At 43.5% G+C, this 13753-nt stretch overlaps 1 protein-coding gene across 2 annotated transcripts in view; it reads right to left on the bottom strand.

The window, feature by feature from the left end:
* The window catches only part of UGT8 (UDP glycosyltransferase 8), a 34585-nt gene extending 33661 nt beyond the window's left edge, over positions 1 to 924 (bottom strand). Inside the window, exon 1 of one of the 2 annotated variants that reach the window (XM_063157193.1) lies at positions 799 to 924. The gene's annotated coding sequence lies outside the window, so the exon portion shown is untranslated. The remainder of the gene's footprint in view (positions 1 to 798) is intronic. The other variant, XM_063157194.1, reaches the window with a different exon arrangement.
* Between the last annotated feature and the right edge of the window lie 12829 nt (positions 925 to 13753).

The following is a 13753-nucleotide window of genomic DNA, read 5'->3' as shown; positions in this document are numbered from 1 at the left end:
TCCCGCCCTCAGCGCCCCGCGCGCGCCGAGCCCCTCGCGCGCGCCTCCCCTCAGGGCTGCGGAGCCGCCGCTGAGGGACCCCCGGGCAGGCGGGCGCCCCCTCAGCCCCCCCCCCCCCGGCTCCCTCTTCCCTCACGGCGCTCCAACTCCCTCAAGGAGCAGCGGCAGCACCTGCCAGGCTTCCCCGCACTCGCCGCTGCGGCGCCGGACGAGGACCACGCCAGAGCCCGGCTGATGAGCGCCCGCCTGCCGCGCCGCACAGGTAGCTGCGCGCCGCCCCCGGGCCCCTCTCGTGTCCCCGCCCGAGCGCCCCTCACGAAAAGGGCGGGAAGGGACGCGTCCTTCTGGCGCCCCTCAGGACATGGCGCTCCCCCTCACCCCTCAGCTCCCTCCTCAGGTCACACCGTCCCCTCGCTCGGAGGCACCGCATCGACGCTGCTCCCCTGCGCCTCCTTCTCTCAGCTCTCACCCCACGGCACGGCTCTCACCTCAGCTCCCCACTTCTCACCCCGACTTCCACGGCTCTTCCCCTGAGCCCTCCTCCCCCTTCCACAGCTCTTTCGCTCAGCCCCTCGACTCTCACCCACCCCATCCCCTTGAATGGCTTTCCCTCCTCCCGCTACACCAGACCCTCCACCGCAAGCACCCTTCCCCTTGCGGGAAGGGAAGAGGGCGAAGGTAGACTAGGACAAGCAGCGAGGTAGAACGACATTGCCTCTCCACCTCCCCACCCGGACCCTCCGCTCCGCACCGCAGCCGGGACCCCTGGGCCCCCTCGGTACCGCCGAGGCCCCTCACCGCTCTCCCTTCAGGGCCGCTCCTCCGCGTCGCTGCCTCTGGTAAGGGGCCGACGAGCACAGCTCCGCTCGGGGCTCTTGTCCTTCAGCCGGGTCCGCCCGGCCCGGGCTGCGGCGCTGCTGCGGCGCCGAGAGCGCCGGGCCCGCCGGTGCCTCCGCCCGGGCTCTGCTGCACCTGCTGCGGGGCTGGGCTGCCCTGCGAGCAGAGGAGGCTCCCTCGCTCCGTCCTCCCTCAACTTCGCATCACTCCGGGCTGCCCCCGCTCCGCCCCACCGCATGCACCGGCGCTGCCGCTCGCCCCCGCGTCCGGGGAAAGGCTCGGCTGCCCTCCCGCCCCATGCACTGCCCCGCTGCCGGGACGGCGGGCAGCTCCCGGCACAGGGCAGCTCCCCTGGGCCCGCCTCTGGCGGGCGGGACCGGGACCGCCCCCACCAATCGGCCCCAGCGCGGCTGCTCTCCAGATCCAGCCCTTCGCCGGGGGCAGAGATACTTTCTGCCGCACCAGGATGCTCCAAGCCGCGTTCAACTTTCAGCCAACTAAGCACCAACTTAACGTAGTTATCGCGATTTCGCTTCCCCGACCGTGTTTAAATACAAGCACTAACTACCCAGTTGGTTTCACGTCTGTGTGGTTTGGGTGGATGCGGATTTGGGGTTTTCTCCCGTGTTATTTGTTCATTATCTAATAATGATATGTCAAAATATAATAAAGCTGTTATCGCATAGCTGACAGACAGTAAAGCTCTTAAAAAACAACAAGATTTGCCCCTCACCTCTCACACACTCCAAAGTCCAAACTTTCCCTGTTTCTTTTCACTTTCACGTTCACTGCAGTTTTTGCAATGAGCTTTAAAGGACAAGAAGTGTCAGATTGTCTTCCTGATTTGACAGATCAGGTTACTCCTTTAATAAAAGTGAAGGTTTAAGTTTCATCAGACAAAACAAAAAAGTTAATGAAATTGGAATGATAGGTTAATGAAACAGCATGATAAGAAAAATGAGCATAAGTTTTAAATTGATTTCCATTTTAGTCAAGATGGCTCACAAAAGAAAATGAAACTCAACTTTCACTCAAATTAATCCAATTTATTTGGGGCCTATAGTTTTCCTCTATGTTCGTTATACAGCTCTTTAAGAGCTATTCTGTTTCTTACACATGGAACAAATCATTAAAGTTTCTCAAATCTCTAAAAGTGGCAATTGGTGCAGGTACCTGGGGAATTCTATTACAATTATTTACCAGACTTTGCTAAAAAATTAAAGGTTTCTTCATGGAATATTGTACTGAAGATGTCTCACAGTGCTGGTAGCATATTGAATTTAATTACTGAGTGCTATTTAATTCTCAGGAGTGAATGTTACTTCTAAAATCTTTTGTATTATTTCCCACCCACTCTTCTGTCAGTACATCAGACTTGGTTGATTTTGTCGTTGTTCTGCCTTCCCAGTTTCCTGTCTTGAGCAGATGAGAATAGGTCAGACACAATGTTTTACCAAAAATTAAAGTGTTCAAGAGCTAATGATTTTCTCATAACATCCTACACTTACTGTAATGACATCTTTCCTTGCCTCTAATGGCAACTTGCCTTGAGTTTCCATCATGTACATCATAGTGTCCTGTCTCTGCCTGTTATTGCCAAATTGATTTTATTTCCAACTCCAGATATGTGTATAATTTTGTATTTCTTTCAAAGTAAATATGAGGCATTCATTATTAGCTAAGGTATGATTATTATAACTCTAAGGTGTATAAGGCATCCAGCAAAATACTGAAACAGGGATTTTTTCACTCTCCAGTATGTTCCAGACCCTGTCAAAGAAATTCTGTGTTGCAAAAGTTTTGGAGTCTTGAAATCTGAAATTGTGATACAGAAATCAGATTCAAATAAAAAAACATAAAATCACAAAATGCTATAAATATGAAGCATTCTTAATTTTTGTTAAAGTTTTACAGAGTTAATAAACACTTCAAAGCATTTTTGAAGAACCTTCAATTGTTGTCCAAAGGGACACCTTCATATTATATTTCAAGGGAGGAATTTAATTAATTTGCTTTTAATTTGGACAGTGATGTCATCAAAGTTATTTTTACTCGCTGAGGAGCAAGAAATGCCTCTTGATGTGACATATTTCTCTGCGGTTGTAGAGTGCCTTCATCCAAGAGAATGAGGTTAGATCTTGTGTTGGAGGAAGACAATGGCTCCCTGTCATGTTTTTGTCCTGGTGAAGTTTTTATCATGCTCATAAGAATCAAGAAATGCTACACTGTTAATTCCAGATTTGTGATTCTGCAAATCCAGTTCATTGAACTGGACAATATGTGTAGGGTATACTGAAGATTACGTCCCTCCTGCCTTTCTGCTGATTTGCACAGGTCTGGCCAAAGAGGAAGGAATTTCTCCAGTAGATTGCTGGATCATGATGATTCACATGGCGTTCTTCAAGTGTTTTGTCCTCAGCCTTGATTGTTTTGGCTATACATGCACACACCTTTTTTACAGAGCAAAGTACAACTATCACCTTCCTTGTAACTCAGATCCCAAGGCAGTGTTAGCTGCCTTTGCTGCCTACTTGGTATGCAGTCACAAACAGCCAAAACCACAAGGAGCTTATTTATTTATTTAAATAGGGCTTGTAGTTCTTTAGCTTTCCCAATATGCCAGAAGGAACTGATCATCTGAAATGTATAGTAGTCAATTGAACTGCAGTGTTACCAGACAACCAGCACTTCTGGGTCTGCCTGTCAGGTCTTTGGAACCTGCTCACAGATCCCCACCAAAGTGGGAAAAATGTACAAATGAGTCTGCCTTTGCAGTAGGCAAGTGTTGGCCTTATTGTCTGCCACAAGTGGCACTAACACACGAGTTAATTATGCCTGAGGTTAAATCTCACAAAGGGTGAGCCCTTAACTGTGTGCTACAGCTGTAAACGGCGGCTCCCAACAGAGAGCTAAAGCGACCACCCCGTGCTCTGTGGCTCGTGGAGGTGTGAAATGGTAATTTCTACTTGGCCGATGCCGTTTGGGTAGCAGCAGACAGCTTTTCTCCTAGGTGAGAAATCTGTGATGCACCTGCAGTTGTTCTTTCAGTGCAGCCCGTGTAATTACAAAGCACAACGTTCTATTTCCTGGGGCAAACATTTTAACAAAGGAAGAAAGAATCCTTTATGGACAAATTTAGGTGAGACCTCATGTCTTGTTTATTCCTTGCTTGGCAGTAAGTTTCTGAGCAGGTTTGTTGACCATGGGGCCAGGAGGCTTTAATGTTGAAAAATGTTAAAACCATAAAATCCCACTTTGCTCTGCCTTGTTGCAAGGCATGTTCTGTGGTTAGAAAAGGCACAGGGAGGGGCACTTCAAGCATTTGAGCAGATCAAGCATCTCTCCTTTGAGGAAAGACTAAAGAAGGTGGAACTCTTCTGTGTGGAAAGGGAATAGCTGAGAGGGGATTTGGTCAAGATCTGCAAAAGCATGAAGGGGGTAGAGATGACAGCTACACTGCTGCTTTTCACTAGAAGCTGTGATTCAAGAACAGGGCAGTGAGCACCAAAGCAGGTTGGAGAGGAGAGGAAGATTTTAATGACAAGCAGCTGACCTTGATTTCCTTGATTACCCCAAGAAGTTAAAAAGGCAGGCTGGGTGAGCAGGGTTTGTTGTGGGGTGAGCAGCTTGTGGCTGAGGGTGCTCTCTTTCAGCTCTGGAGGTTGCCTTTGACCCTGTGGTGGTACAAATGCAATAATTGAGCATTGTGAGTGAGTAGCGAGGGAGTGGGTTAGCAGAAGGGGTTGTGCTGTTTTTAGAGAGTGTCTTCTTTTGCCACTGTTAGAAGCTGATTAGTGGCTTGCCAGAACTTTATTAATCCTCAGAGAAGTTCTTGTGTTGAGATCCATAGTCCAAGGAGTAGATACTCTCAAAAAGTTATTATTTTGTATTTTTTTTTCTGCTTTAAGCAGAGGACTTTTTTTAAATGTGCAAATATAGCCAGAAAATGGAAAGACCCTTTAGGTGGCTTTCCTGTTAGTAAGTGGCAATAACATGTTTTTACAAAAGTTGCTTCTGGAAACTTAGGCTGTGTTTATCCCAGAACCCTTTCAAGTTCTAGGTACTCCTGAAACAAAAGTAGGCAGGAAGTATTAGGTATGGGGTAGGTGCTTCTTAGTTGAATAAATCTGTTCATGTCAGGTGTTCTTGTGACTTTTTGTTCACTTGGTTTTGTTCCTATGCTTAATGGTGGTTTAGTGAAGGAGGTTCAAAACCTGTGCCACTCCCTGTTTCAGTCCTGTGTTTCAATACTGTTTCTCCCCAATTGCTTAGTCACTTCTTGAATTGTGTGGTAGCATATTCCTCAGTGTGCTTTTAAAAAGGAATGTGGAAATAGAAATATTAATGTTTCTGTTCATGCTTTGGTGAAAGCTGTTTTAAATTCGATTTCATAAAATTAGTCATTAAGTGTGTAAAAACCCTGCATGTGAGAACAGTGTTCTCTTAGTTGCTGTTAGAAATGTTTGTACATGTAGTTTGCTCTTTTACAGGTTTCTATCTCAGCAAATAACATCATGATGAGCTTTCTTCATCATCCTTCAAAGAGGCACTAGGACTTCATCTCTTTAAATTTGAGGAAAACAACATGAAGTAGGTATTTGAGATAGTCTTTTTTCAGCTTAAGATACCAAAATGTGTTCCAAGTCTGTTACCTGGTGGAGGTTGCTTGTTCTAATTAGTTCATTAGAGAGGAAGAAGTAATTACAAAAGGCTACTGCAATAGTCTTATTTCACAAGGCAAAAAAGTTGCTGAAATACCTGAGCGTGGAGCCAATACTAATTTTATGCCTAGCTTTGCAAGAGGCTTTTTCAGCCCCTACTGACATTATGTATATCTTTGAGCAAGTACTGCATTCAAAACCTGACTGCAGAGAAGTGAGCCAATCCAACAAGATGCTTGTTTCTGTTTCTACACTTCCCTGTGAGTGGCTTCAGGAAGCACTGCTTAGTTTTGCATCTGTGGTTCTGACTTAAATTATCCATGATAATGAGCTATAGTTTGTGTATCTTTCCTGTGTAAGCAGAAAAGGTTAGTTTGTGTATAATAAGTAAAATAATTAATAGTGCCTGGATACTCTACTGAAAGGTGTTGCTGTTTGACTGAAAGGAATAAAAAGAGCAGTAAAGCAAACAAATGTATTGCTCCAGCAGTAGTGTATTGTATTTGGCTCGTGAACCATTTCTCATTGATAAAAGGGCTCTTGCCGCACCTATTAACAAAACACCAAATGCCAAAGCTCTGTGCATCTTGTTTGCTCTCCTTAGCCCATCTGGGCAGTAAGGGACAGAGTGAGAGGGTGGCACCTCAAAATGGCTTCAGGGGAATAGTTAAATGAACTGAGATCTGCTTGGTAATCCCATAGTGACACAGGTGATAGGAGTGTGGCATGGTGTGTGCATGTTTGGCTTTCTGATTCATAAATTATTGTAGGACAGTCTTCACAGCCTTGGCTATAGCACGGTAAAGGCTTGACAAAAGATAGTTGTGAAACTCTTCAAAAGAAGTTCTGCATTTCCTTTGTGTCTTATGCAATTGGCTCCTTTTCTCTTTTTCCTTCTCTTTTCCTTTTCCTCCTCCTGTTGTCAAGCCCTACTGGCCTTGGCATTTTGGAGCCTTTTTAGTCAAAGGTGACACTAAGCGGCAGTATGAAAATACTTGTTAAACAGTATTAAATGTCTGCTGAAAAGACATCATGTCCTTCCTTCATTGGATGTGTTCTGTCTCCTCAAGCAGTGCTAAGTTCTACTTGGTAAACTAATTATGACCCTAACCTGTTCTACCAGTTTCTTTGTCGGAAATCTTCTCTGATTTTAAGATCAATTTGATGGCTCTGTGAAAGCCATTGTAGGGCTGGGTTCTATGTGATTAATAGTCCCAGCCCAGGAGGTCCCTTTCAGTCCTGAATTGCTGATCAGATATTTAGAAGTGAGAGATTAAGAACTGGAACAGGGCTCTCCAGCCTTCTTTTTGGGATGTTTGGGAGCACGGCAGAGGTCCTGAGTTTAAGCTCCAGTGCCAGGTGACTGATGTAAATACACTTGGATATAAAGCTGGGAGGGGTTGGGGACAGTGACTTCCAGCAATGGGTAAGAAGCAGAACAACCCAAGTCTGGTGAATGCAGTCTACTATGGGGATCAAGTATGGCCCCTGATGTGAGTCTGGAGAGAGGGGAGAGAATATGGCATTGCAGCTGCCACAAGCATGTCTCAGCTCTGCAGTGCTTTGGGAAGGTGGGAACTTGGGATATGGAACTCATGGCACAGCTGTGGGCCCTCAGCAGCAGTGCTGGTTCATCTTGTTTGTAGCTCTGCTGTTGGGGGTGATGGGGAAGCATGCCAAAGTCACTCCATGTACCTACCACATGCCAAGAAGTTGTTTCCCAATGTTTGGGTAGCCACCACCACATCCTCCTGCCAGATCTTCCAAACTAGTTCCTCGCCTGCGTGTCTGTCTTTTGTTTTGCAAGCATTATGATACTGAGACTGTCATACTGAAACCATTGCACCCAATATCAGAGGACCTCTTTGCTTCAGGTGGAGAAGCAGGCTTCCCAGGAACATCTTCTGGTTTTATATTTGATCTTTACAGTAAGACTTTCATCTTTAGGCATTTCTGTCTGCCTTACAAATTGTTTTTCTTCTTCTGTGCTTTTTAAGTAGCCCTAGTAATAAAAATGTTCTGACAAACTGTTTTCTGAATGCTGCAGAAGCCTTTTTCACTTAGGTGTCCCTTCTGCTCAGCCCTAAGAAATGTATCCTTTCTGTGCAATTCCACCATCAAAGTCTAAGAGATCACAGCCTTTTGCAGCTGAAGTTGTCTTGTTTTCATAGCTACACCTTTTACAGTACCTAAATACCTGGGTCATTTTACGTTGTCCCTTTTGTGGCTTTACCATTTCTTACTGGTTTATCTGTTTTTAAGGAGTATGTTCAGTACCATTTCCTACAATGTCAAGTTCTTCCTTTTTGGTTGGTTTCAATTAATTCATGCTGCCCTTGTGCTTAAGGCACCCAGAGAGCTTGGAGGCCTGAAGTGCAGAATGAATCATTTAGGGCAGGCGATCGGCTTTGGAAGAGAGAACAAATTGAAAGTCATTTTCTCTCAAAACTGCTCTTGTTAATTTAGTTCCCAGTGTAGCCTTTCTTCTTCCCTTTTATTTAGAAGATGGGCTAAATATCAAGAGAAGGATGGGAAAGACATTTCTAAGAATGTCAGGAACCCATTTCTATTCCTCCCAAAACTAGGGAAAAGAATAGCCTTAACAAATTAGTGCTCCAACAAGCTGAAATTTCTAATTATATATGTAGATGTTAGAAATCTATTGGTGTGCCATGTCGTACCCCTGGTGACATACTAGTTTCTTTCAAGTCAAAGGTCTCAAATGAGTCATCATATGTATATTTGTCCAAGTTCTTAATGAGTTTATGTATTGACTTTTGGGCTTTTAGCACATTTAACAATTTTGATGTAATTCTGAATAATGTAATGTTAAAGGCTGCATTCTAATAACAATAAGTGTTAAATAGAACAGGGGAAATATCTTTAAGCAAGTAGCAAGTTTGTACAGAATATCAGTAACATGATTTATACCAACTCTAGGAAGTCAGTTTTAAACAACTGCAGAAAAAGGAAACTAATATTTTTTATCACTGAAAATCTGTTCTCTCCTTTTTAAATAAACCTTTTGTCTGCTTTTATTTTCTAGCAAACTTTTCTCTTGGCAGGGAAATTTGCCTTCTGTTAAATCCACTGTTTATTTTTGTTGCTTTGTTTTTTCATTACTACCTTCTCATATAGTTGTGTGAAAATGGAGCTAACTAGCTTGTCTCTTGTATCTGTGGGTATCTGTGTAACCCCATCTGTGCTTCTGATGTGCCAGGTACACCAAAATTGGCTAGGAAAAATGTAATTGCAGACAGATATGTTGGCCCAGTTTGTGATGTGGGGCAGGGCAGATGCTGTGTCCCAGTACAGAGCTCTTCCGTCTCCCTGCCGCCTGGGGCTGATACCATCACATAATGATATGTTTCCTGTGTTTGTCTCCTCATATCAGTGATCTTTGATGTGTTTCTTCTATTTGTCTCCTGTATCAATGGTATTCCTCGGCAGGACCTCGTCCTTTACTCAGCCCTCAGTGATTTAATTGATGCTATTGTCTCTTGCTGAGTACATCCATGTTAATGCCCTCCTAGGAACATTAAATAATGCATTGAAGGGTTTGCTAAGAGAACCTGGATCCTATTTCATATCGAGAGTGTGTTCAACATATGCAAAAGCATGAGAATGTTTGGAGCAGTGAACTGTTACTCTTCCCTTTTGTCCCGTTTTCCTGTTACTCTAACTGTAGTGACTGAACTGCAGCTGATCCAAGTGTATGTTTGGGGAAGTAAAAATCTGCCATTTCCCAATTAACCTCTCCCCTTACACTCTTGTTTTACCAACAGTTTTGAAGGTTGATTCTTTTATTGACAATGCATGGTAAATCTTGATCAATTTGCAGTTAATGTAATTTTCTCCTTTTGTTGTGGTTGAGGGAGAGTTTAGATATTTTCTATATGTGATTTTTAACTGAGACTTAGATTTTTGATTTTGTGTGCTGTGAATGGAGCGATGTGCTAAAATCCATTACAGAACTGTCATATGTAGAGTTGAATATTTGGGAGCCTTAATTCATCTTCCTTCTGTAGAAGTCTGCTGCTTCGTGTTGCCCTTGTAGAAATTTAGGAGCGCAGTTTTGGAGATACAGCTATCCTTGAGCATAGGAATCCTAAAATAATCCAGGGTGGAAGTTGTCTGGAGGTCTAGTCCCACCCCAGCAGGAATTGATCATATTAGTTTTGAGTGCTTAGGGCCTGCTCTGCTCAGTCTGGAACATTGGAGAATCAGGGTTCCACAGCCTATCTGGGCAACCTCTTTTGGTGTTTGACAACTATGTTGGTTTTTTCAAGTATCTAGGCAGCTCTTCTTGGCCTTTGTGTCCACTGCCTTTCATGCTATCACTAAGCACTTCCCAAAAAGCCTTGCTGTTCCTTTACCCAACTCCACTGGACAGCTGAGGATGGTAATGAGTTCTCATCTCAGCTCTCTTGAGATATAGGACACTAAAGAATTTATTCACCTGCATTTTTTTCAGTCTTGCCAGAGTGGGGATTTTGTGTGAGAGTATGGAGATATCCCTCTACACCTACTGAAATCTTGGCTTGTTTTGTAACTCTGGTGCTGTGGGGTTTGTGTGGATCAGAAACAGTGATTCCCAAAAAGAAAGTGTTCCTGATTGGGATTAGATCTTGGAGTCTGCTAGGGCTGGAGGGAAGACAGAATGGGTTCCTCCCTTTGATTTTGTATCTGTGAGATGGCTGAGAGCACACTTGGGAAGGAACTCATTGCAGAAGTGGCAGTTTGACAGATGGAGTACAGCCAAAAAAAAAGAGAATTAATGAAAATGAAGGGATTTGTAATAGCAAAACCAAGAGTTAAATGTAGGTGGTGCAGATGCAAAGAGCAAGTTGGAATTGTGGTGGGCAAGGGATTGCAGACACTACTGCCTTAATTGGCTCAGACTTTCTCTTTTTAATATCACAGTAATGCCTGTGGGCAAGTTAAGAGCGAAAAAATGAGTACAAATATTGCAAGAGGAGCATCATGGATATCATGGAGTTTGGTTTTCCTAGAGTGTAGAGGGGAAGATTATTGGTTGAAGGGGGAGGAGTTCTTCTTTTTCAGCCACTGCTTTGAATAATGAAATATTTATTCCCTCAGAGAAGAACAGCTGAAACAATAGAGCTGTGTTTATAGAAAAATGGTTATTTGTCCAGACTCTGATTTCTGGTTCATCAATACCTCTTTGTGAGAGGTACTTCCCTCAAATATGCCTTTGTTTCCAATGGAATGCAACCAGGGGCGTATAGTGCAAGGAGTCTCAGTTGGGCTGGCTTAAACAAACAATAAAACAGTGCAAAGGCTGAAATTAAAATGTATATATTTGTTCTATGCCATGTTCTATTCATTACCTGATTGGAGCATGAGGCAAAACAAAACCTCTTGAGGCTTCCAGCTGGCTGAGCTGTGTATCTGTACAGCAATGTTACATGTGTTTTAAAACATGATTAACAAGGCAGTTGCCAAGCTTTTCTTATGGTTTAATGAGCTTCTGAATGGTGGAAATAATCAGAAAAGTTCTCAATTCATGCCTATCCTTAAGGACAAACACCAACTTTTTTCCTTTTTTTTTTCTCAGACCGCTGAGCCCAGTGATCCAGTCTTACACTTGGAGGGACTGTGACAGGTGGTAAGTGAGATGGCTTCAGGTCACTTTGAGTGTAATTCATCTCTTTTCTGAAAAGGACATCTGCTTGCCCAGAGGGTGCTCCAGTCTATTTTCTTCTCTCCATGCCCTGGTATCCTCTGCTGGAAGCAGTTGGGAGCTCGGAATGTTTATTACTATGTCATTGCTCGTCATGTCCCTGTTGTGATGGCAGGGTGTGTTCAGGCTCCCTTTCTCTGCCAGGGAACCACAGCCTGGCCTAGAACACAAGTTTAATACCATAAGGCAATGTTTGTAATTTGATTTGCTGTGCTTTTTTCTCTCCATTCTGGTGTGTTGAGCTTGTCTGCTGCTTTGACTTGATTTGTTTGGTTCTCTAGAAAGCACCATCTAGTGGTACAAGCTCCTTAAGGAATAGGTTATGTAGCTTCTTTCTGGGGTAAATCTGTCTCTTGTTTTACCTTTGCTAAAAATAAAGCTCAAGCACATTTCTCCAGATTGCCTACCAGCCTAGTTCACTTTTGGAAAAATTTGGCTGCATCCTCCCACCTTTATGGTGCCTTTTAAAAAACTTTTTTGACAGGGGCTTAAATCAAATGGATTGATCTCCAAGAAGTGATCAATGATAAGTAAAAGAGATGGTTGCTGTATTAGAGAAACAGGTGGTACTGCACTGTGGTCTGCTCTAGGGGCAGACATGAGTCTGCAGGAGGGGTAGGTGGAGGAGAGCTGCTGTTCTTCCAACTGTTTGGGGTTTTCCCCCAGGGGTTTATGCATATTTTGGATCCAGCCAGGTAGTAAGGAGGATATTGCCCTCTCTGCAGCAAGAAGGATGGCATTGAAGGAACAAGGAGTGCACACTTAAGCAGGGTGTGAAACAAGGACAAGGAAGGCAGCTGCAGAGAGACAGAGACAGCTTTTGCCACCCATTGCAGAGCAGGCAACGCCATGGGATACAGGTATGCAAGTGACCAGGAGCTGGAAATTGAGGAACGGAAGGAGCGGTAAATCATGGAGAATCTGAGTGAGAAGTCAGTGAATACAACAGTGTGAAGAATCCATTGAGAAGTCAGGACAAGTCATCAAAGAATTTGTGAAATGACTTGCATGTGTTGGTGACAGGGCTGGCAGTAGTTGCTGTGTTGTGTCCATATGACAGCCTGGGTTTAAAAGGATGGACATCATTGTGCCAATAATTTATTTGTTCTGGTCAGTGAACAAAACACAAATACATGCAGTGCTGTAAAATTATTCATATTTCATTCTAGAAAACAGAAGAAACGTTCATGAACAGCTAAATTTCATTACCATTGACAACCACAGTGATGGGCAGATGGTGTCACACCTTGCTGTCTTGCCTGAATTAAACACTTTGTGACTAATAATGGGAAAATCTCTCTTAGAAAATTTATTTTTCCCTCCCAGATTAACACTACCTGCCCTTTTTAGTGTCCCAATATAGAGCAGCAGAGGCATCTTTGAATTTCCTTAAAAGTATCAAGGAAAAAGTGTTTACTGATGCCCAGTAAATATGTGAATATGTAAGGGTGGCATCTTTACAGATCCATCATAAAAGACCTGCCCTGTAGGGTGGTACAGCCTGTTTGTTTGAGCATTTGGAGAGCAAAATCTGAATTTGAGCATCTTTAAATAGAAAGGGATTTGAAGTCCTGTGTTTTTTGGCCCATGAAAATGACCTATAACTACCAAGATGAAAATGCCTTTAATGTTTTTGATTCTAGAAATATTTTCAGCCTAACTTCATTCAGTTTTCAACGAATTGATATGAGGTTTGTGGTAAAATCCACCATTAGAAATGAAAGGAAACAAGCTGCTTGTCAGAGTTAGGCTTCCCTATGAAGCTCCTGGTTACAACAGAGCTGAGATGGTTTTTAAACAGGCAGCTTAGCTTCAAAGATACACTTAATAAGCAAGAGTGACCAGCTGTTTTGACTATAGAGGGAATGACTACAGACTGATAATGAAGGTGAAACAGAACTAATTTTTTGTGTCTGCGGTACATAGCAGTACCACCACTTAATGCATGGCATTAGCAGCATAAATTACATCCTGTTTTACTCCATATTGTGACAGTATATGCCCAGAAGGAAACACAGGAGGAGAAAGTCTACAGACTGGAACAGCAAGGACAGTGGGCAAATTGTGGAAATGCTTCACTCCTAAAAGGTTGCTGAGGTAAATGAAATTGAAGCATGTGAAGCTTGCCAAAATAAAAGTTACTGGCTCCTATTCCAAAATTGCAACATCCTGGTAGATAAAGCGTTTTGTAAATAGTGACACAACGAGAAAGAAATGCATGCTAAAAGCTGGGAGATATGGTGGGATTCATTGACATTAATGAAAGGGTCATGGAATGATGCAGTGTCAAGTTATGTGTGAGAAAAGGTATTGATTTAGATACCAACTGTATGAGATAGGAAGTTACAGTTCATGCTTGGGGACTTCCTTATATACAGGTTATATTTACCTGGTCAAGTATGAGAACATCTAGGGCTGGAGCAGTGCAGGTTAGCCCTGAAAAGCAAGGACCTCTACTGGTATTGTGCTGGTATTCTGCTCTTGGTACACCACATACACGCAGAAACTCTAAACAAAAAACACTCCAATCCCAAATAAGAAAAATGCAAAC

This window comes from Melospiza melodia, chromosome 5 (genome assembly GCF_035770615.1).
Source record: "Melospiza melodia melodia isolate bMelMel2 chromosome 5, bMelMel2.pri, whole genome shotgun sequence".
Taxonomy (NCBI): domain Eukaryota; kingdom Metazoa; phylum Chordata; class Aves; order Passeriformes; family Passerellidae; genus Melospiza; species Melospiza melodia.
Note: the sequence above shows the minus strand (reverse complement) of the source record. Positions and strands in the feature narration are given on the sequence as shown.